This window comes from Hesperophylax consimilis, chromosome 22 (genome assembly GCF_061612785.1).
Source record: "Hesperophylax consimilis isolate HC1 chromosome 22, BYU_Hcon_1.0, whole genome shotgun sequence".
In the NCBI taxonomy this organism is placed as follows: Eukaryota; Metazoa; Arthropoda; class Insecta; order Trichoptera; family Limnephilidae; genus Hesperophylax; species Hesperophylax consimilis.
The window spans coordinates 24,596,244-24,620,756 of NC_142857.1; the positions used below are offsets into that span (position 1 = coordinate 24,596,244).

A 24,513-nucleotide genomic window follows, 5' to 3' on the forward strand; every position below is an offset into this window, starting at 1 on the left:
TGGTTTGTGACTCCTAAAAAACCATCCCGGTTTTTTTGCTATAAAATCTGAAAATGGTGAGTAAGATTTTTTTAACCATTTTTGGGTCATTGATACTATCATTATGCATACATTTAATCAAAAAATATATTTTTTTTATTTAAAAAAAAAAAACTTACTCCCGGGAGCACGGCCAGTATCACGAAACTTACTCCCGGAAAGGTTAAGAGTAACCTAACTGTTAAAAATGTGTTTCTTTTGTGCGTAATTTTAATATTGAATTATTGTGACAATGCCTCGCTTTACCAACGAAGAACGGGCAGATATTCATTATTTTTATGGACTACATGGTGGAAATTCCGAAGCGGCGCGCCGGGAATATGCACGTCATTTTCCGAATCGTAATGTGCCCAACGCTCGTGTTTTTGTTCAAACGCATGCACTTATTCGCGAACAAGGAATTGGCCGAAGACCCCGAAACAACAATGCTATTAATTTACCAATAGCGGACGAAGACTTCATCATGGCTACAATTGTAAATGATCCTACATTGTCGCTTCGTAGAATTTCCGCAATGACTGGTGTCCCTAAGAGTTCTATCTGGGATCTCTTCAAGACGTACGGAATGCACCCGTTCCATTATCGGTGCGTGCAAGGCCTTCTGGAACGTGACCCCGTATCAAGGATTGCATATTGTCAGTGGCTACTTCGTAAGCAACTTAATAACCCGAACTTCATTGGGAACATCCTTTGGACGGACGAGGCCCAGTTCAACAGAACTGGTGTGATAAACCTGCATAACTTGCATGAATGGGCGGAAGAAAACCCGCGCTCCGTAAGGCAGTTGCACCATCAAGTTCAATTCTCCGTTAACGTTTGGGCTGGAATTATTAATAATCAAATTATAGGACCGCATGTGTTGCCACCTAGGCTTAATTCAATAAATTACCTGGATTTCTTGAAGAATGACCTTCCCGTTCTTTTGGAAGAAGTTGATTTAAATAGAAGACGTGAAATGTGGTTTCAACAGGATGGAGCTCCACCACATTTCGGACTTGCCGTTCGTCGCTACCTAGACGAACAATTCCCAGATCGTTGGATTGGACGAGGGAGTACTTCGCCATGGCCGGCGCGTTCTCCAGACTTGACACCGTTAGATTTTTTCTTTTGGGGTGCGATGAAGGATAAAGTTTACGCCAAAGAAGTAAATAACGTCGAAGATCTCCGGTTACGTATTCACGAAGCCGCAGATAAATACGCCACAATGTACGAATTATAAATAATATTACTGTACGTTTACATACTTGCCTACAAGCAGAAGGTGGACATTTTGAAAATATTTTAAATTAGTAAAAAGCGATGAAATTAGTTAAGTGTTCAATTAGTTATTGATATTTTTTATAATAAAAAGTGTAACGTGATTTTAGTGCAGTTCTCTTTTTGAATTTGGTAAAATATCAAAACATACGGCGAACTCTGTGTTGTTATTGTTTACAATTCACATGCGGTTTCCATGGATACGCGCCACTCACAAATATGCAACGTTGCCACGTTAACACTTGCGAATTTATCGGGTAAGTTTGCACCTACACTATGGCTTTTTAGCAGGTATGTCTTTTTGTATGAAAAAGAAAAAATTGGAATTTCGGAAAAAGTTATTTATCTTTTTTACTCCTACGATCTTGTAGAATCCCCCCACGAAGTTACTGCACTTTACCCCCGGACACCCTGTATAATAACTTTTCATCAGAAGATATAACAATAATAATGGGTGATTTTAATGTACCATCTATTATATGGTCACTAAATGTCAATGAAACTCACACCAGACCAGTCTCATCTAATGGCCTAAAATCAATATCTCTACTAGACTTTCAAAATTTGACTGGACTTAATCAGTACAATCACGTCTCTAACAATATAGATGGCATTTTAGATTTAGTGTTTTCCAACCATAATCTTAACATTCAAATTGCTTCACATGTGCTATCCAAAATTGATTCCTATCATTCTCCCATTGAATTCGATTTTTTAATGTCTAAATGCAGACCCCTACCCACCAATCCTGATCACATCAAATATAACTTTAAAAAAACGGACTATATTAAATGCAATGTTCGTGCGTCGTATGAAATTTGTTACGTACTTGGTAAATATATGAAACCATTTACCGACGCAGAGGTTGTGAAAGAATGTTTCCTCAGTGCTTCCAACGTATTATTTGATAAATTTAGTAATAAAAATCAAATAATATCTCAGATCAAAAGTATGAAGCTCTCTGATTCTACCTTTGCTAGACGCATTGAAAATATTGCAATCACATATTTAATCGCATCATAAAAGATCTGAAAAAATGCAAATATTTTAGTTTGGCTTTTGATTCTAGCACCGATATTTCAGCAACAATACAATGTTCCGTTTTTGTTACATATTATACAGGACACAATTCAGTTCATGAAGTTTTTTTGAAACTTATTCCTATGAAAAATCAAACCAGAGACACGGACTATCTCAATACTATCAGTACATTTCTGGAAAACAATGATATTGATATTAAAACATTGGTTTGTGTATGCACGGATGGATGCCCTTCAATGATCGGATCCAAAAAAGGATAATGAAAGAGAAATAAAAATTAACAAATCTCTTAACTTTCCACTGAACTTATCATCATGTATCTCCATTGCCGAAATAGACGCCGTGATGAAGAATGCAATAAGTATAGTTCATTATATTAGAGATTATTATGGATCTATATTAGAGATTATTATGGATCGTGGTGTGTTTTAGCTTTGCTGTGTGATATCACAAAAAATCAGGGGACTTCCAAAGATGTCACCAGATGACATAATAGAAGACCTGGAGGCCCAAGGCTTCCCGGCAAGGACAGTGGTGGCGATGACCACCCCGGGGATTGGAATACCGGCTTTACCTGGCCCACTTTGGCCAGGAAACAAACATGGGCCACCTGAGAACCGCAGACAGGAGTACTCCAACTCCCAGAGGCGCAAAGAGGTAGAGGCCACATAACAGAAATCTCTAATAAGGGCTTAAACATGTTGGGATTTATAACGAGGCTAACCAGAAAGTTTAACAATATAAAGTGTATTAAATTGTTATATTTTGCCTATGTAAGAAGTCAACTTAAGTACAATTCTCCTGTCTGGAACCCACATTATAATATATATGTACAAGCTGTTGAAAGAATACAAAACAAATTCTAACGTTTTATAAATTTTAAAATAAGTATTCTAGCAATTATGTTGAACTACAACACTCTGTTAAATTGCATAAATATGCTTAAATTGTCAGACAGAAGAATTTTCACTGACTTGGTATTTCTATATAAAATTCTAAATGATTTAGTTGATGGTCCGGTATTGCTAGAATTGATAAGCTTTCGGATTCCACAACGTAATACTAGAAGTCAGGATTTATTTCAGTGCAGAAATTCTGGAACTAACTACCATAAATATGTATTCCTCTTTGCCCAGAATACTAATGGAGGGAAACAATTATACCAAGTCAGTGCACATCTTCAAATTATCTTTAAACAAATATAAAATGTTTGTTAATGAAGCAATTCAATTATCTAAAATAAATAATGTATATTTCTTAATATTCACAGTAAAAGCCCCGAACAAGAGAGTTAATTGATAAATAAATAATGTATATTTCTTAATATTCACAGTAAAAGCCCCGAACAAGAGAGTTAATTGATAAATAAATAATGTATATTTCTTAATATTCACAGTAAAAGCCCCGAACAAGAGAGTTAATTGATAAATAAATAATGTATATTTCTTAATATTCACAGTAAAAGCCCCGAACAAGAGAGTTAATTGATAAATAAACTTTGGGAGATGATTCTACATGGTGGTAGAAGTAAATAATAATTAACTTTTTTAGAATATATTTAAAATATTTATTTGCCAACACAAACACAGACGTAGCGGGCCGAAACAACCACCAGCAACAGGCTCCAGAACAACAGGAACCACGAAGAGCCCCACCGCCCACACCGGAACAACGCCAAGCGCTGGAAACTCCTCTGATGACAAGGACATAATGTCATTGCTTCACGACCTCATCAGAGTACGCGGAAGACTGGCCTCCTGCTCATCCAAAGCAGAGAAGCTGATCATTCTCATGGAACTTCTCACGAACACCATCAATAGATAAAGAGGGTCCAGAGGTAAAAATCCTAATGTGGAATGCTCATAGCATCCGAGCCAAGATAGAGGAATTAACTGAGCTCACTAGCAGCCTACAGATTGACATCGTTCTACTCTGAAACGCACCTCAAAGAAGATCACCGACTCAGAGTGCCGGGATTCGACGTACACAGGAATGACAGAGCCGCTACAACATCGACTAGAGGAGCAGGCGGAACTGCTATACTCACTCGCCAGGTGGTGATTACATGTTTGCGAATTGAGAATATTTTGGGATTGTCGTTTTTTTGGTATTGAAATATTTGTGGGTAGGTACGACATAAATTCTTTTTTTTTCTGGCTACAGATGCAGGCTTGCTGATTGAAGATTGCTGATATCGAGTTTACCTATATATTTAAATAATATATTTTATGAAATTGTGAAAAAATGCCCAGAAAATTTTTAAGCGACGAGCAGGTGCGAGAATTTTTAGAGGAAGGCATTGGTAGTGATGGGTCAAACAGTGATTTTGAATTTGAAAATGTTCAAAACACATCGGACGTCGGAGATCATGTTTCTTCTGAATCCGACACCTCTGATGAAGATGATGGAGAGAATATTTTACTTCCAAATCTAGATTCAAGTGGAGCTCTGTGCCTCCGACACAGTCCCGCAGTAGGCAACATAATATTGTTAACTCTCGTCCTGGCCTTATGCATCAAAGTCTCATCTATTGGAGATGCATTTGCCTTATTCATTACCGATGAAATTATCTCACAAATAGTTACCGAAACTCAACGTTTTTGTGTGAGAGAAAATAAAGGTTCCGCCGATGATGCATTTATTTCAACAGATGATATTAAAGCCTTTATCGGTTTATTGCTTGCTGCTGGGAGAAACAGTCGCAGAAAGAAGCAACTGAAAGAATTATGGACAACCAATGAACTCTTTCGGAAATATTTTTACACAGCTGCCATATCTAGAGATAGATTTGCATTTATCTTTAGCACTATACGTTTTGATGACAGAGTTACTAGCTGAACGAATTGCACAAAATGGAACAAAATGGAACAAAACTGGAAGAAATCAAATCTATATACGAAAATGCTGCTTGCACAATGCATTACTCCCCGCACTCACACATTACCGTCGACGAACATTTGGCTACGTACCGTGGATCATATCCTTTTCGTGTATACATGAAAAGTAAACCTGGATGATACGGAGTTAAAATATGTATGGCGGCTGATGAAGTATATACGGATATAATTGTTAATGCTCGAGAAACAAATCAGGGTTTACGAGTCGTTACTGGCTTAGTAGCATCGTATTACGGATCTGGAAGAGGTGTTACGACGGACAACTTTTTCACATCAATGCAAACAAAATTAATGGAAAAAAATTTAACACTATCTGGCACATGAAGGTCTAATAAAAGAGAAATCCCTAAAGAATTTTTACCATCTCAGCAAAGGGAGTTGCACACAAGTATTTTTGGTTTCACTGATGCACTAACAATTGTATCTTGTGCTGAAAAAAAAAGGTGCAGTTGCTCTGCTTTCAACTGAGTTCCACGACGACAAAATTTCGGAAACTGAGGCAAAAAAGCCTGACATAATATTACATACCGGTGACAAAATGACAAGGGAATATTCCTGGTTAGGTCCGCAAGAAGGTGACCATTTCGTATATTTATGAAGGTTTTAGATATGGCTGCCTTGAACGCTTATATTATTTGGATCACAAAATATCCAGAATGGCATTCAAACGACCGAAGTAGACGAAAAATCTTTATCAGAGAGTTAACCATGGACTTATATAATATTAAAACGAGGAAAGAATGTGGGGTTCAGTTTCACAAAGCACAGCAATACGGCTTTGAATTGTTTAAAAAAGCCGTTCTGAGCACAAGTCGCACAAGCGACGATAATCTGTTAAATGAAGCGAGAGATTTACCTACCAAGGCAAAACGAAGACAGTGTTATCTTTGCTCGCCCAACAATGACAGAAAAACTAAGCTATGTTGTTTTACTTACGGAAAATCTATTTGTATCCTGCACAGGTTCAAAGACAGTACAATTTTTTGTGCGAACTGTAAAACTGACGACGAAAATGCCAATAATTAAAACTTACATTTTAAAATTTACTAAAATTATCTGTAGATTCTTCACAGAACGCAGTGGGCGCAGTTATTCTACAGGAGAATAGACCAATTGCTTATGCATCTAAAACGTTAACGTCCAGTCAGCAAAATTATGCACAAATAGAGAAAGAACTATATGCAATTTTATTCGGTTGTCAAAAATTCCATCAATATATTTATGGTCACTTGGTATATGTGGAGACAGATCACAAACTATTTTTATTTTTTATTTTTGGTACAATTTAGTAATGTTGTCCTCACTGGGTGACTTACACGTGCTGAGGCCATTAACCACACTTTTTAAAAAATCACTAGCAAGTACCTGCGAGGTTACAACGGATGATGATGTACCTGGTAAATTTATGTATCTTGCCGATACATTATCAAGAGCACCGTTGCCTGATACAGAAGTAACAGATGCGGAAAAAGAAATTGATATCAACATTAATTAATTGATGTCAAGTCTCTAGCCATCTCCGAAGAAAAACTTAAATCAATAACTGAGGCGACGAAACACGATCAGTCGTTATTAATTCTCAGGAAATATTACAAAACCGGTTGGCTGTCTAGTAAAAATAAAGTTGAGTGTTGCGTTAAACCGTATTGGAATGGTAATCAAAGAACTGGGTTTTCAATATTGTAATCGAAAATGTGACAGTTTGTTGACGGAGCGTGAAGACTTAATTCTTTGGCGTAGAGATTACTTAAGAGCAATCGAGAGACACCGTAGGGAAGGTCGTACAATATACTACCTCGATGAAACCTGGATTAATGCAGGTGATGTATCAAAAAAAATTTGGGTTGATAATACTGTTACAGTGAATCCAGCATGTCTAGAAATGTATTAAATTGGAACTAAATTTTTCATTACTATGGCAACACCGAATTAGTTGCTTTGTCTATGACGTTTCGTATGTCTGTCATGTTATGGTCATGTTGCTCCGATTTACTGTCTTAAATCCGTGTATGATCCGCTCATTTAATAATTATTTTTTCATTGTTTGCCTGTATATTGTTTGAATTTAATTAAAATGAACAAAAAGATACGTAGTGGTGCAAGAGAAGTTATATACAGCGTTTTTCAACGCTGCCTAGCCGAATATCGCGCGAAGATGCTCCTATCTAATTTAGAAGATGTTTACAAACGAACTGCAGAAATGACTGGTACGTAGTATAGTTTTTTTAATAAATTTCATTAGTATTAGAAGATTTATGCCAATTTTCGAGCGATTATAACCGTTACAATCTGATTTGAGGTTATGCTTAACAATCCGAATTTGACATTTCCTTTTGACAGTTCATATGAGGCCACAGGAAAAAGGGAATAACTCAATTAAAAAAAAAAATTTGCAACTTCTTTAAACTCATAGAAAAGTAACTTTTTTCTTAATTTTATCTTTCTTTCTTTCTTTCTAAATGAATATTATCTAGTATGTGTTTTTTTAACTATAATTTTTTTCTATAATACTAATTTTAATGATGTTTTTCACACACAGGAAAATCTGAATCAACGGTAAGACGAATCGTCAAGGAAGGGGAAAAGGCAGACGGAAAATTTGAAACACCGGGAAAACGGAAAATAGGACGCCCTAAAAAAGAGTTGGATGATTTTGATATTTGTGCCATTCGACAAAAAATTCATTTTTTTTACATAGTGCGAAAAGAAGTCCCAACTTTAAGAACATTACTAACTGTACTCAAAGAAGACATTGGATTTGATGGTAGCCGGGAATATTTAAGAAGAATTTTGCATTCCATCGGCTTTGTTTATAAAAAGTGCAAAACAAACAGAAGTGCTCTTATTGAAAAAACAAATATTGCGGCGAAAAGAGAGCATTACTTAAAAATTATCATGGATAACCGAAATTTACCTGAAGAACTGCAAAAAAATATTATTTACTTGGATGAAAGTTATATCCATTCATCCTACAAGCTAAAGAAATGCTGGCAATCTATGGATGTGACAGGAGTTCAACACGATATTTCAAAAGGTAAGCGCTAAACGAAAAGTTGCATCTCAGAATATTGGAAACACGGTCAATATAAAAGAGCTGACAGAAAATGCTTTTAATAGCATAAGTGCTGATGATTGGAAAAATTGTTGCAAACACGTGATGAAAATTGAGGCAGAATATTATGCACGAGGCAGTACTCTGTATGATGATATCGATGAACTGATAATACGTTTAGATGAAGATGAAGATACGGAAGAAGAAGAATCGCATGAGGACGAAGATAATAATTACATGTCAGGTGTTGAATTAATAGACTCAGATTTTTAAATACCTTTTGTACCTACGTTTTTATAGCGAAATAAACGCCCACTTAAGACTTGTTTTGTTTTATTTTACTTCCATTTAAATTACAGTTTTTTGTGCAAAATTTTTGAAAATACAAATACGTTATGAAATATGCATTTTGGCTGAAGTGTTTTTTTTTAACATACATTCATTGTCCTATGAGCCATCTTGGTGTTGCCATTTAAAACCTAGAAAACGATTGCAGCGCCATCATTTGTTTTCTACACTTAAATGTCGAGCTGTAAATCGAGACGAGATGCTTTCGCACGCGGCCTTTCCGTAGGACCCCCTAATCCAACCGGTAAGGGAAAACGGTTAATAGTTTTACACATTGAGTAAGTGCTGCAGGTTTTGTTCCGAATGGTCTTTTAATTTTTGAATCAAAAAAAAATTGCGCAGATTATCACGACGAAATGAATGGGGAAACATTTTTGGAGTGGTTTAAAAACATTTTGCCATCACTGGATGAAAACTGCTGCATAGTTATGGATAATGCCCCATATCATTCTGTCAAATTGGAAGAGCTTCCAACGAGACAATGGAAAAAAGGTGACATAATTCAATGGCTTGAAGAAAAGGGAGAACTAAATATCGATACAAGTATGATTAAAGTGGAGTTGTTGCGGGTTGTCAGTTCGTACAGGGGATTATATGATAAGTATGTGGTAGATGTTACTGCGAGCGAAGTCAACAAAACTGTGCTCTGATTACCTCCTTATCATTGTGAGTTAAACCTGATCGAATTGATGTGGTAAATGGTTAAACAGCATGTCAAAGTTAACAATATCTCCTTCAAAATGACAACTCATGCAAGAAGGTATCGAAAAAGTTACACCAGAACATTGGAGTAACTTTGTTCGACATATTGTTGGTATCAAAAAAAAATTTTGGAATATCGATTACATTGTTGATGAACTCGAGGACAATAATGATAATTCGTTAGCTTTTGAAATTTCAAATGAATCATCTGAGGAAAATTAATTTTTTTTTTAATGGCAATGATGATATTTTCAACTTTGGATTGATTTCTTAGCCGATTTGATAAATCTGATGCCTAATAAAGTACAATATGTATTGTAATACTATCATCATCATTATTTGAATGTATTAAAATGTTTTAATTTTTTATTTTATTTGTCGGTAGGAAAATAAATTAAATAATAAATTAATTAAAATAGTGGGTCTGAATGTGTTGCTCGTCCTTGTAGGAGTGGGGAGAAGGGGCGGAGACATGCGCGTCCACGGGTTGTTCTAATGTTGGACCGAGAATAGTGTCCAACCTTCAAGGTAATTGGAGTAGGTGAAACAGGCCCTAATTTTCGCAGCTGCCGGTAAAGTGATAAACGCTACTGGCCGATAAAACAGATTCCATGTTCATATGTAAATATTATTGTGTTTGACATTTCAGTTAGTGGTATTGGTTTTTAACTATAAAAAGCAAAACACTCGTCATTCTTTCTCCTCTTTTTCATAAACTAGTAACAGTAAAGCAGGTCTTTGTATCTGAGTCTGCAAAGTGGTCGGGCCGGGAAAAATATTTATAATATGTGATTCGTTAGTGCAATAAAAGTTAACCTTTGTTCCGAATATATAATGTGTTTTTGACTGAAGATCCCAGGAGGGCGATTCTCATTCTTTTAGCCTTAAGCTAGCAGTCTCTCGCTTGTAACGTCTTTTCTTAACTATGCGATTCACGATCTTCTGACATCCTTACAAGTTCGATTTTGGAGAGACCTAGTAAAAAATCCTGAACAAGCGTGGTTAAGAGCATTAACGAAATTGTTAAGAGATTTTTGAAAACACAAATTGGTGGAATATAATTAAGTGACGCAAGTTTTTTAACTAAAACTTTAAAAAAAACGATTACTTTGTATTATAATGCATTTTAATTACTTATTTATGAACGACATAAATAAGCCATTTATTGAAGATTTACGTTTTGTGAAAGGGTACTTACCTCGCTGGATAGTAATGAATGACTTTGTTACACTTTCACCACTTCTAAAGTGACGTTTGAAGGCAAACTAATGCCAAAGTGGTTTATTTATGAACGCCGCTAACTGTCACCGTTTTTGTGTTGGTTTGCTGATTAAGTTGATGAAATTGTTTAAAATGTGTTAAGCAAAAGCTATATGTTGTTGTAAGTAAAAGCATTATTTCATTTAGATGTTTTTCACCCCAGACTGAAACGGAATTAACATCGTATTATTTTTGTTGTTTGTTTTTGGGGTGTTATGCCGTGTTGCGCTAACTCCTTCTTTAGCCGACGTTTCGGACAGCGTTGCAGTGTCCATCATCAGGGCAGATCCGTAGAACATCGTATTATGTCTGTGTACAATTGAACGATTGTATTTTTAGGTTAAGTTTTCTAATATCATATATTTCACTAAAATGAAGTAAAAAGTGATACAGTTATTGTATTATTATCCTTCGTCTACATCATTGTTTTTAAAACCTAAGAATAGTGTGTAACGCGTCGTCAATTGTCGAAAAATTATATTTCAGCGTGACAATCAACAGAATGCCTCGGTCTGCACGCACGACAACTATGCAATACATGCTGCTGGCAGATGTGATGATAGCGGAGCCAAATTTTGCAGCGAATCGCTTCACTGGTATGCACGGAAAAAGAAATTTAGCCGAATTTTGGGAAAACCTTGGAGAAACTTTAAATAATGCTTGTCCACACAAGACTACAAGAAATTTAGCCACACTTTGGGAAAACCTTGGAGAAAATTTAAATAATACTGGTCCACACAAGACTACAAGAAATTTAGCCACATTTTGGGAAAACCTTGGAGAAACTTTAAATAGTGCTGGTCCACACAAGACTACAAGAAATTTAGCCGCATTTTGGGAAAACCTTGGAGAAACTTTAAATAATGCTGGTCCACACAAGACTACAAGAAATTTAGCCGCATTTTGGGAAAACCTTGGAGAAACTTTAAATAATGCTGGTCCACACAAGACTACAACCCAATGGCAAAAAATAGGTTAATTTATCCAATTTGAATAGTATTTTTTTAACAATGTTTTAGTGCATTTGATTTATGTTCTGTAATGAATTATTTGTTTCAGATGTGGACCACATTAAAATCTAACGTAAGGACGAAGGTTGCCAAAATGCGGCGAAGCCGCGTTCAAACTGGAAACACCTCGGTGAGAATAATTCTCACCGAGTTAGAAGAAAAAGTAGTTGGTTTGATTGGCAGAGTGTCCATTCAAGGAATAGATGTCCCCAAAGTCCTTCTCAATGAAGATTTTATTTATGTTGTATGGCGCTATATCATGTTTAACAAGTACACAACTGATATTGTGTGTCGAAATGTATAGCGGTTAAACACAAGATACCTTTGGCAGAGAGGATATGCCGAGTCAAAATACCTGATGGAATACCTAATACATATACACAAATTTATTTGTTAGTTTATATAATATGTTTTACTAAATAATCAAATTTCATCAGATACAATTTGATATGTTTATTTGTTTTATAGAGATCACTTGTTGCAAGTGGATGTCGCTGAAGAGCCTCCTGTAGTTGTAGAGATGCTAGAGGTAGAGAAGCAGTGTGTGTGGCAGTAGAGAAGCAGAGTGTTGGGTGAATACCCCGTTAGAAGCCCTACACCGCCAACCACTCCTCCCACATTACACATTAGACAGACCTCCCCCTCCCCAAGCCAAGCCAGAGACAAGAACAAGAACAAGGAGGAGTAGCAGGTAATTCATTATACAAATAAAGTAGCTTCACGTCCATTGAATCTTAGTTCGCAGGAAAACCAAGCATGAACGTATACATATATATATAGTGGCGTCTTCGAAGTTCTGATGTGAGTGTGTAATATTGTGCTGCTGAATTTTGTTGCATTATAACAGTTTTATGCAGCTTTAGTGAAAAGCGAAGTAGTAAATTTACCGATTTTCATAATATCTCTCGTTTCACCGAACGCCACGGGTGTGTTACTATTTACGCGATAGTAAAATAACGATTTTAGTACGATTTTTTAAAGTTATTATTTAAAAATGAGTGATCCTGTGTTTCTTGAACTAAGGAATATTATACTTGACCAAAATAAAACCATACAAGAACTACTAACTCATATAAAAAGCATCGAAGTGACTTTGAATTCTAAAATTATAGGTGATAAAAATGTACCTTCATCAAATGAACGTAAAGGCAAGGTAGATACATCGCTCACCGCCCGCCGCTGGGCCGATGTCACTGCCCCCCCGCTATTATTTAAAACTTGTTTCAAAGTCTTGTAAAGTGCATTATTTCAAAATGGCGTCCGGTTCCTCGTCTCGCCCGGGTAAGTTATTTAATTTCTTTTAAAATATGGAATATTTTAATGATATTTAGATTTAATATAGTTATGAAAGTAACATATTTACTTGTAAGATTATTAATTATGTATATATTGATTGTAAAGTAATCCAATTTGTCAAAATGGTAGTAGGTACTTTGTAGTGTACCTCGGGTCAGTATTGTGACGTTTCATGTTGGTTTTGTTCTTTCAGTTCGGTTTCTGAATGACGATGATATTTCGAACATCCTCAATGGGAGCGATGTGGAAGTGTCCGACGGTGAAGAATCAGATGATGACAGTTTGTATGTCTTCGAAATTCCGGAAGCAACCTCTCCACCACCTCTGGATGAACCACCAGAGGATCTCTTCGAAGAGGAAGAAATAATGGATAGGCAGCCCAGACTTTTGCCATGGCTTTCAAAAGTGTGAGTATTTTAGTAATATTGAAGAGTGGAGTTAATTAACTAATGAATTTATGTAGAGTTAATTAGCTTCTGAATATATCGTGGGTATTCTGCGAAAAAGCACTAAGTCAAAATTTTGCTGATTTGACTTAATGATGCAGTTATATCATTCGGTGGCCAATCTTTAGTCTACGAAGACGCTATATGTTATACCTATCATACTTTATGAGATAATATCTGAACTAAGTCAGTTATGCACAAATCTTTTCAGCGAATGAGCACTAAGGGACTTAGTGCATATTTCTTAGCTACTTTGATAAATTGTACTGTGTGAAACAGCATTAAGTCAGACTTAATGCAATTTCGTTGAAAGATTTTTGGTTTATCTGTGGTTATCTGTGGTATTCAAAATCTGACAGTTGTGTTTGAAGTAAGTTTCTCGCTGACTAAATTGAATTTTTATTGACAAAAATGTTGTCAAGAGCGGCAAAAATATTAAAAATGGCTAGAAAACAAAATGAAAATGATTTCTTGGCAGTTGACGGTAAGTTTCTCTTATATTTTATCATTGTATTGTGATTGTTTGAAAACATAACCTAAATTAATTTATTACACTGTCTGTTTTTGCTAAATGTCACGTGTTTTAGTACCTACAATAACAACAATAATTATTTTTTTTCGAAGAAAACTTCTTCTAACTGCTTTTCACTTTGTGATGGCATTATTTATTTTTTATTAAAACACAAATAACATTGTTTACATCACTTTATTTCGATACAAAATCTCAACATGTTTCATGAACCAAGTTCACTTCATCAGGAGCACAAGTGTTTAGTATTGAAACAGCTTTTTGAATTACCTACCATTTTTCCTACTATCCATCTCCTTCCCTATAAACAGTCCTACCCACATTGGACCTTATAAACATTGTTGCACTAATTGTCGCAAATACCAGTCGAGCTCGTGTCGTACATCAAGAAGGTGCCACCTTAAATTTCGTCGTCGTATCATATGTGTAAATACCAAAATAAATTCGTTTGTTGTTCGTCTCGTTTGTGGAGGAAAATTCACCAGTGCAAAGTGCATCGAGAACCCGTATTTTTGCCCGGATTCATGGGAGTTCAGGTAGGCTGTTTTCCTTCTTCCAATTATTCCCGTGCTATTTACAAACCAATTGAATGAGCTTTAGTTATCGTTTTTTTACAGTTCACTCAAAGTGTTATAGAACACGCAACAACAAGTATACTAAAGTTATAATTAAAATTAGGTCTAGAAAGAAGAGGTAGAAGGAGCGGGGAGGGGTAAGAGTGGGGGAGGGTTATTCAAAGTAGGAATTAAAATGTCATTAGACGTGAAAGACCGGGTAATTGGGAAAATATTTAAAATGGGGTTTATAAAAATTTTTTGTTTATTAATAATATCTGCTTTCATATTCACGTGTTTTCTTATTTCTAGGATTTCAAAATTATTGATTTGAGATACCTTGTAACCAGAATGTAGTATTTTAAAACCTGAATTAATATCGAAAGTATGGTCGTTATTTAATAAATGATCCGCAAATTCTGATTCACAGTTTCCCTTTAAAGCCCTAAGATGTTCTTTAATTCTGATCTCAAAGTTTCTATTAGTTTTTCCTATATAAAAGGAATTACAATCATTACAGTTGAGTTTATAAACACCTGATTTTTTAGTTTGACTATCAATATCTTTATTATTAAGAATATATTTTTTTAATTTGTTATTCGTATAAAACGCCGGTTGAATAGTGAAGGGGATGTTTTTATTTATAATTTTGGAAGTATCATTATCTACAAATAGAATTCTACGCCATTGTTTGTTTGTATCTTTATAAATAGGATAAATATAAAGTTTAAAGAATTTATGTTTAATTTTTTTATTTAGTATTTCATCTATCAATTTATTAGGATAGCCGTTATTAGATGCTATTTGTTTTATGATATTTAATTCTGAGATATAATTAGGATCCGACAAAGGAATCGAAATTAATCTATTAAGCATAGAATGGAAAGCTGCGACTTTTTGAGAAAAGGGATGATTTGATGAATTATGAATGACAATATCAGTGTACGTATCTTTACGGAAAATATTAAAATCTATTTTATTACCTATTATTGTTAAATTTAAATCTAAGAAATTTAAACTCTTATCTATACCTATTTCTAATGTAAATTGAATATTTTTGTGTATTTTATTTAAAAAGTTTAAGAACATGTTCAATTGTCTTTCTGTTCCTAACCAAATGCAAAAAATGTCGTCCACATATCTCTTCCAACAATATACATTTTTAAGTAACAAGGCACCGCTATTAAAAATCTTATTTTCTAAATTATTAATAAAAATATCTGCAATCAAAGGACTCGTACTGTTCCCCATGGCCAAGCCATCTTTTTGTTTAAAAATTGTATTGTTAAATTGAAAATAATTTTGTTTAAAAATAACTTCGAAAAATAAAATAAGGTCATGGATAAGGTCTTTCTGTAAGTTAGATGAATTTAACAAATTATTGATGATGGTTTTACTTTCTTCTATTGGAATACTAGGGAATAAATTTACTACGTCAAAAGAAACCAACATAGCATGATTAGGAATTTCCAAATCCTTTAGATAATTAACTAATTCTAACGAATTTTTAACTGTGTATGTTGGTTGAAATATATTAGCATTATTAATTACAGTATTGATAGCTGACGCTAATTTAAAAGTTGGGGCATTACAATTAGAGACTACTGGCCTAATAATAGGTTTGTTCAGTTTATGTATTTTTAATAGGCTGTAAAGTTTAGGAATTTTTGGGTTAATTAAAATCAAATTTTTGTTATTTTTCATGTTTACAAAGATATCACTTTTACAACGTTTAACCGCTTCTTTCACCATTTCTTGACACTTATTAATAGGGTTATTTAGAATTATTTCAAAATTGTCCCCTTGTAGAAAATCCATTGTCTTGTTAATATAGTCAACTTTATCCATGATGATAACACTGTTACCTTTATCTGCCTTTGTGACAACCAGATTTTTTTCCCTCACCATTTTAGAAATATTCTTAGCAATTTTTATGTCAGTATTAGAAATTATATTCTTTTCCCGATTAGGAACTGTTTTTTTTGTTGTTAATGTTTTTTATCCCTTCAGCACATTTATAATGGAACGATTTGGGTTGATTAATTAATGCATTGTCCATATCCACTGCCAACAACTCTAATTCTTCTCTATTTTTAATATTAGAATTATAATGCAAGTTATGATTTAGTCCTTTATTTAATAATTTTAACTCTTCCTCCGCAAACTCATGTACAATTTTACAATTTATGAAAACAGACCACCTAATAATGGTTACTGTTATGCATGGACGGAAGTGAATGGTAAAAGGGGAAGCTGTGAAATAGGTACGTGTCTATTTGAGTATATCAACAAGCAAGTGCCTTCCGATGTAGAATACCTCTCCATATTTTCCGACACGTGTGCTGGTCAGAACAGGAATGTTCAATTATCTGCAATATTACTTCGTCCAAACTGGTACAAACAACGAATCTTAAGGTAATTGAGCAAAAATGCCTAGAAGGTGGTCATAGTTACATGGAAGTCGATGCGATGCACAGCGCAATTGAATATCAAAAAAAAACACAGACGTGTTCAGTGTACGAGAGTGGATAAATATTTTCAAATTGGCTCGCTCAAAAAGAGGACGCAACAAAAACAAAGAACCTTACATGGTTAAAGAGCTACAATTTGATGACTTTTTGGATTTGAAGAAGCTTTCACTTGAAACAATAAAAAATAAGACAGTCGACGAAAGCGGTAATAAAGTCAATTGGCTAAAAATTAAAATACTAAAATATGAAAAAGAACTACCATTCAAAATTCAATATAAATATAATTATAGTGCAGACCACTATTCTGTTATAGATGTCCGTAATATACGTAGGGGTAGGCGACAAGAAGTTATTGATCAGCATTGTGTGATATCAAAATTATACCAATATCACATTCCAAGAAAAAAGATTTGATGGTTTTATGTGATAAAAAAATTATACCACATGAGCTTCAAAGTTGGTATGCTTCCATTCCTTCTGTCGACGACAGCGAAATAAATGATGATTATAATATTAATGAAGCGGATGAAAATCTTATGTAAAAGCTTGTAAAAAAATATTATTAAAATAAAAATGTTACACCACGAGACTATTTTTACTTCTGTGCTTGCAATATTGTATCAGCGAAAAAGCATTAAGTCATGCAATAGCCTTCTATTTTTAAGAAAAAAAAATATTTTTTTCTATTATTTTTAAATAATAAGGACAGGCATAAGCAGACAATAAAATAATCTATAAAACTCTATTCATCCATATAATGACTTCAATATATTTTTAAAAAGATAACGTTGATCAAACTTTCAAATTCAATTATCTCTAAACTAGTATTTTTGACTTAGTGCTTTTCCGCAGAAAGCCCACGATATATTATTCCCGCATCATTGACCTATGTGACACCTTCTATCAATTGTATGTAAACCACAAGAGTTCACGTCGTACGAGTTCCTATTTGTGTTGTTCCCTGATATGTTATTCAATTAATGTCCTTATAATTTTTGTTTTACTGTTACAGAATGCCAACTGTAGGACCAGCCTCGGAAGAAGTTCTCAAAACTGAAGGACTCTTCCAAAAATGTAATGAAACTGCTGTTCGAATGCTTGGACCTTCAGTTTTGGAAACTAGTGGCGGAGCAGACGAACCTGTATTCAATTCAGGAACGGCAGTACAGGTCCGTTAATACTAATTCCAGGGAGTTGATTACCTTCACTGGGGTCCAGTTGCTGATGGGCAGCTTAAAGTTTCCACAAACTCGGATGTATTGGCCTGCGATTCTGGAGTTAAACGATCAGTCGTTTTCGTATGCGCCGTCTTCGAGTGAAAAACTACTAGTCGTCGCGACTAACTTTTTCGAATGTTTCAATTTTACGTATTCTTGAGCGTCGAACGGTCGAAGTTGGTAGAAGAGATGATTATATTGGCACCCCTGTGAATATTGTCTATGTTCCTGATGTTTTTGGGATTTCTATGGTGTGACTGTCAAAAAGATGGTACCTGAAGTTATTCAGAATATGAAGAAGAGTGTGCCACGGCTTACCATCATTGGTAGACATTGTGGTGACATGTCAGTCGTTGCCTGGAATGACATTAAAATTGTCACCATGGTGTCTACCTACCACAACAGCGACACGGTCGAGGGTAAAAGAGGGATAGAGAAATACCAAATGCCTCTATCTGTGGTCCAGTACAATCGCTTCATGGGGGGAGTGGATACCAAAGATTCACTGTTATCCAATTACCGCATGGAGAGAATGCGGGGTTACAAATGGTACATTAAGGTATTTCGTCGCCTGCTCAATGTCAGCATCCTGAATAGCATGGTGATATTTAGGCAGCTTCACCAAGAAGACCCAGGGAAGCCAATATTGCACCGCGCATTCAGGATGAAATTGGCATCTGAGCTTATAGAGCGACACTATCCCTCTTTGATTAAACCCAAACCGAGCGCTTCCATCGTCGGAGCCACTCTTAGATTAAATCATTCACTTAAACATTTTGCAGATGAAACCCCAAAGATGGACAGTAAGAATCGACGCATTCGCAGAAGGTGCTTACTATGTTCACATCGTAAAATATGAAAGGATGTTTCTACGATTTGCTTAGCGTGCGATGTTTTCCTTTGCATTGGGGGGTGTTTTAACCAATACCAACCACACTTTAGAACATTTATAATTTTTTTTTCAAATCATTTCTTTTTTTTCATTCATTCAATGTCGTGCAATTCGTGTTCGGTTGGACTTTTGGGGTTTGGAGACATCGTAAGAAATGAAGATGCCATGATTGAGTGGTTAAGAAGCCACGGAGTGATTCTCCGGGAGAAAAAGTGCGAACTTTGTCAAAATCTTTGTAGCTTCTCGAAAATGACGTACAGTTGCCGAAAAACGTTTGTGGTGGATTCGGGCCACAATCGGGTCAAGAAAAGGTGCAAGTTTACTGTTTCTATAAGAAAAGGCACATTTTTCGGCCAGTCAAATCTTTCAATCATCTGAATTTATAGCCTATAATACGTAAACGGTCACGGAATCGGTATTGTTAGATATCCGAAGCAAGTCAGTTCGAATCCTACTGTTTCTTAAGTTTTTTTTTTCTCTACACAAATTAAATAAATAATAATACACAAAATGGATTTGAAAGAGTACATAAAATTGGCCAAAGACGCCGTAAATATACTTACTAACATGGTAATGGATCCCAACAGCAAATTTACGAAAGAGCATATTGCAAAAATAATCCCTAAGACCAACGAAATACTGGGAACGATAGCCGGTATGGCTGCCAGAATGGCAACTCTTGAAGGAGAGCTTGACGCATACAAAAACCAACCACAGCTTCATCAGCTATCATCAAGTGGCACTGCGGACGTTTCTGGAATTTCAGAAACAATAGCAGAAATGGAGGTATGGAAATGCGATTAAGCACTGGACTATAAAATAATTAATAAATTAACTAATTCGTTTGTCCACATTGGCAACATTGGTGATATCACCATTTCCGACTGGAGTGAACCCCGTTCGGAGAAACCGGACGGACTTCATTCCAGTCGTGACTTTCGTGCCGAGAACACGTGGCGTAAAATTAAGCTATTTCACATTCCCAAGTTTTTACCTACCGCGATCTCACCTAAATGTAACCTGTACATTTCGTATGTAAAATTCAATAAATTATTAAACGTGCGAGGAACTTTTGATTTCATCTCTGAACACATGATCCTTCCTGAAAGATTCGTAAGTATCTCCGACACCACACGAAGAAAAGTTTCCTCCACAGAGGAGAGGAAAATTAGCATCAATAATATTATATTCCAGAAAGTACGGCAACAATGCAATCGGACTGTATCATTGAAGCTATTAACAAAATATGCAGCAGCTTGGTGGCTCGGAGTAAAAGGGGAAGTACGTACTTGGGAAGACGAAACCAGTCTCTTAAGACATGCTTCCGCCCCTAAGAAACCGGCGTACAAAGTGTACAATGATATATTCAGTTACAAACAAGATACATCCGTATCAACTGATGTTTTTATTTCAAAACAACAGATGCTTGCGGAATTACCTCCGCCCACCCACCTAGAAAAGGTTCAGATCGATCTAGTATTCGGACAACTGAATATCCACATTCAGGATAGAATTTCCTGTGAATCAATTAGCTCTTTCGCTGAACTGCTTGTAAAAGCGAGACTAATTGAAGAAAACTTAAACGAAATCACTGCAACAGATTCGGCCACATTATTGGGGAGTATCGTACCCGCCGGAGCCCAGAGGTTGAGGCACCACCCACGGCAGACCAGAAGTGTAAATTCGCCCGTTATGGTTGCGGCAAGCCCGGCATTGTTAGAAGCAAATGCCGGCAGTGCAACCGGGGAAAGGTGAACGCGCCTCACACAAGAGCAGACTTTTACTCAGTAAGTGAAGTAGGGCTTCCCAGAGCAAGACCCACTTTGTGCATTAAGGTCGGGTCGCACTTAGGCAACACTAACATTGACACCGGGGCTAGGTTTAAGTGTGGCATCAGCCGATCTACACAGGCGCCTGATTGCCCAAAATTAAAAGTATTCAAAAGTACCGTGGATATTGTTGTAGCAGATAGAATTCCGAAACGTCAAGAGGTGGAGACCATAAACGCCACTATGACTCTAAGAGGAAGGAGAATACCCTCTAGTTTTATTGTCCTCCCAGGGTGCCACGAAAATCGCACTCTCTTGGGAGTGGACTTCATTGAAGTCGTGGGGATTGAGATAAATATTCCCCAACGCGCATGGGCATTTTCTGACAGCCCTGAGAAACGCTATCTCTTAAACATGGAAGATGATACCGTAATGCAACCGCAAGAGGATGGTGCGATAGGAGAGGTTAAATTACATGACCCTCCTCATCACCACCAAAGGATCATGGAAACGACATCTACGCGCTGCCTTTTTTAAGTCCCCTTAAAAGGTAACCGCCACGCGACGATCTTTGGACAAAAATGATAGCCCTTAACTAGCTGTTCCACGAGGACGCCCTGGAGGAGGGAGATCTAATGGAAGTAATGACCGACTCGTACAGGCTGTTCAACGACTCTCCAAAAAAAGAAGACGGACCCTGGGATGGAATTTAGCTTTCTGGACGCCGAGGTACTGGGCCGCAGATGAAGCCACCCACCTGATTGTGCATGAGAATGCCTTAAATGGAGCTACGCGCAGAAATAGATAATATGCTAGCACAAGGCATTATAGAAGAAGCGGATTCCCCTTGGGCCGCACCAGTGGTTATGGTTCCCAAAAAAGACGGAAGTAGACGGATATGCAACGCCATAACAGTACCAGACGCGTACCCCTTAACCCTCTCAATACCAGAGTTCTTCCTGAGGAACATGAAGGAAAAAAATAATATCTCTTGATTTTATGAACCAAACAGCCCCGTATTTTGCGTATCGCTTGTAAAAGATATATTTTATAAGGAATATAACAAATCGCGTACTGGCAACACCAAATATTTTTGTTATTTCGATTTCAAAAGGCATCTTTGACAGCATTTAACGGTTTGACTCATCTAGGATTTCTGCATAACATCAAAGGTAAGATATAGCATTTTTCTGTTGAAAATAATTATTATATTGTATATACATGTCTAATCTGGTCGATAAATATGATTTCCATTCAAAAACATTGCTTTTTCATTTTGTTTTCGCTAAAAACGTTCATGTTCCTGTGGAGGCACATTGGTTGTCGGTGGATGTTTTTTATGGAGATCTTTTTTGGGGCTTTTATATTGTTTTTCTTGTTTTAATTTGATTCTTTCAAGATGTTTTAACTTATTTTAACATTTTCCGGTAGAATATAACTTATTATTATCATTTTTATAGATGGCTGTAAGAGGTTTAACACACGATGAGATTACTGTGGCGTTGGAAGGTGATATTTCCGACGTCGAATGTGAGTCTGATGGTGAAGGTGAAGAGGGCTGGCAAGTGGAGTACCTTGAACCAGAATCAACTCTCCAGGATCGTGCAGAGGAATGCAATGTGGAGGCATTGAGCCAAGCTCTGAGAATGGATGTGGAAATCTATGTAAGTACTTTTGTCATTATTTCTTATTGTCATATTACAGAGATTATTGTTTTTGATATTGTTATCAATATGGATCATTGTGTTTGATATTGTTATCAATATGGATCATTGTGCTTGATATTGTTATCAATAAGGACATAGCTGGGTTTTAAATGAAACTATAAAGTATTATTTTTTCAATTATAGAGTTTTGAAGAGAGGCAGCAGCCGGAGGGAGCAGTGGGAGGCGAGCCAGAGTCCGGCACCGTGCCCCAAGGACAGCCCGATGACGCCACAACCTCCCATGGACGGAGAGCAGATCTCCGGTGGATTAAAAAGGATCAGGAGCCTGTGTATTCTAACTGCGATGTGGAATTCTCAAATCCACCGCTGAATATGTCTGCTCTACAATATTTTTCATGTTTCATAGATGAAAATATTATAAAAAATATTGTAGAGCAGACAAATTTGTATTCAGTGCAAAAGAATTGTAACAGTGTAAACACTTCACTTAACGAAATGAAACGATTTCTAGGAATGCACATCATGATGGGTATCCTCAACTATCCGGCATTTCACCTGTACTGGGCGAATGATACGAGGCTATCTCTTATCGCTGATGTCATGCCTAGAAATCGTTTCACTAAGTTACGGTCGTGTTTACACTTGAACGATAACAACACAATGATTCTCAGAGGACACGAGGGCTACGACAAGTTATTCAAAGTAAGGCCGTTGGTAAATGCCCTGCAGGAAAATATGGCCAAGATCGAACCTGAAGAGTTCAATTCTGTAGACGAGCTCATGATACCGTTCAAAGGGAGGAGTAATTTGAAACAGTACATTAAAAATAAGCCACATAAGTGGGGCATCAAAGTCTTCTCCCGAGCGGGAGCCAGTGGGCTCGTCTATGATTTTGAGATCTATACGGGCAAAAGCACTAATGTGGGTGAGAAGAGTGCCCTCGGTATTAGTGGAGACATTGTATTGCGGTTGGTAAAGGGTATCCCTCCAAACCGTAATTTCAAAGTCTCCACTGACAATTGGTTCACTTCTCACGCACTTATGGTTGCCTTGAAATCGGTAGGCATATTAGCCGTGGGAACAGTAAGGACTAACCGCTTGCCTGGTTGTGTGTTTGTGGCTGACTCCTTACTGAAATCCCAAAACCGCGGCTCGTATGATTACCGATGTGAGAGGCAATCCAATGTTTTTGCCCTAAAATGGTTCGATCGGAAGCCTGTTCACGTCGTATCATCATATCTGGGACATAACCCCGTGACGGTTGTGAAGCGATGGTCACAGGCAGATTCTGCACACGTTGATGTGCCATGTCCCGCTATCATCGCCGAGTATAATAAATACATGGGTGGGGTCGACCTTCATAATATGTTGGTGGAATTATATCGCACAGACATTAGGACCAAGAGGTTTTATCTTCGAATTGTATTTCATTTAATTGACATGAGTGTCGTCAATGCATGGCTGTTGCATAAACGACACTCAAATCAATTAGGTATGAAACACAAAACGTTGATTGAATTTCGTGCGGAAATCGCCAAGGCTCTAATGTCTGCGCACGATAATTATTCCGAAAACAAAAAAAGGGGTCGACCTTGCTCTTTGGCGGATGAAGCGGGGCCTAGCACGGTAAAAAAACGTGCCCTACCTGCACCACGTCCAGTAGCTGATCTGAGATATGATGGTATTGGGCATGAACCAACGTTCATGGATAAGCCACAGCGATGCAGGCTATGCATTAAAATGAAGACCTTTCTAAAGTGTGAGAAATGTGGCGTAGCCCTTTGTCTCCAAAGAGAAAGAAATTGTTTTGTTTTATTCCACCATTAATGATGGAATAAAACAAAACAATTTTAATTGTGTATGTTCTATTTTATTTGTATTTGTTTGTCTTATGTTAATTTAGGGAAATGGTTTTGGTAAAAAAAAAATATAATTTAGAGTTTTTTTTGTGTATTAAAATTATTTTAGCGTAATATTATATTGTAATTTAATGTATTGGTCTTTATAGTTTATTAGTATTGAATTTTGTATATTTATTTTTCATTAAAACAATTAAAAACACTTAA

At 36.3% G+C, this 24,513-nt stretch overlaps 1 protein-coding gene across 1 annotated transcript in view; it reads right to left on the bottom strand.

Annotated features, from left to right (window-relative positions):
* Positions 1-24,513, bottom strand: part of Ogg1 (8-oxoguanine DNA glycosylase) — a 427,234-nt gene that overhangs the window by 346,691 nt on the left and 56,030 nt on the right. The window lies entirely within an intron of this gene.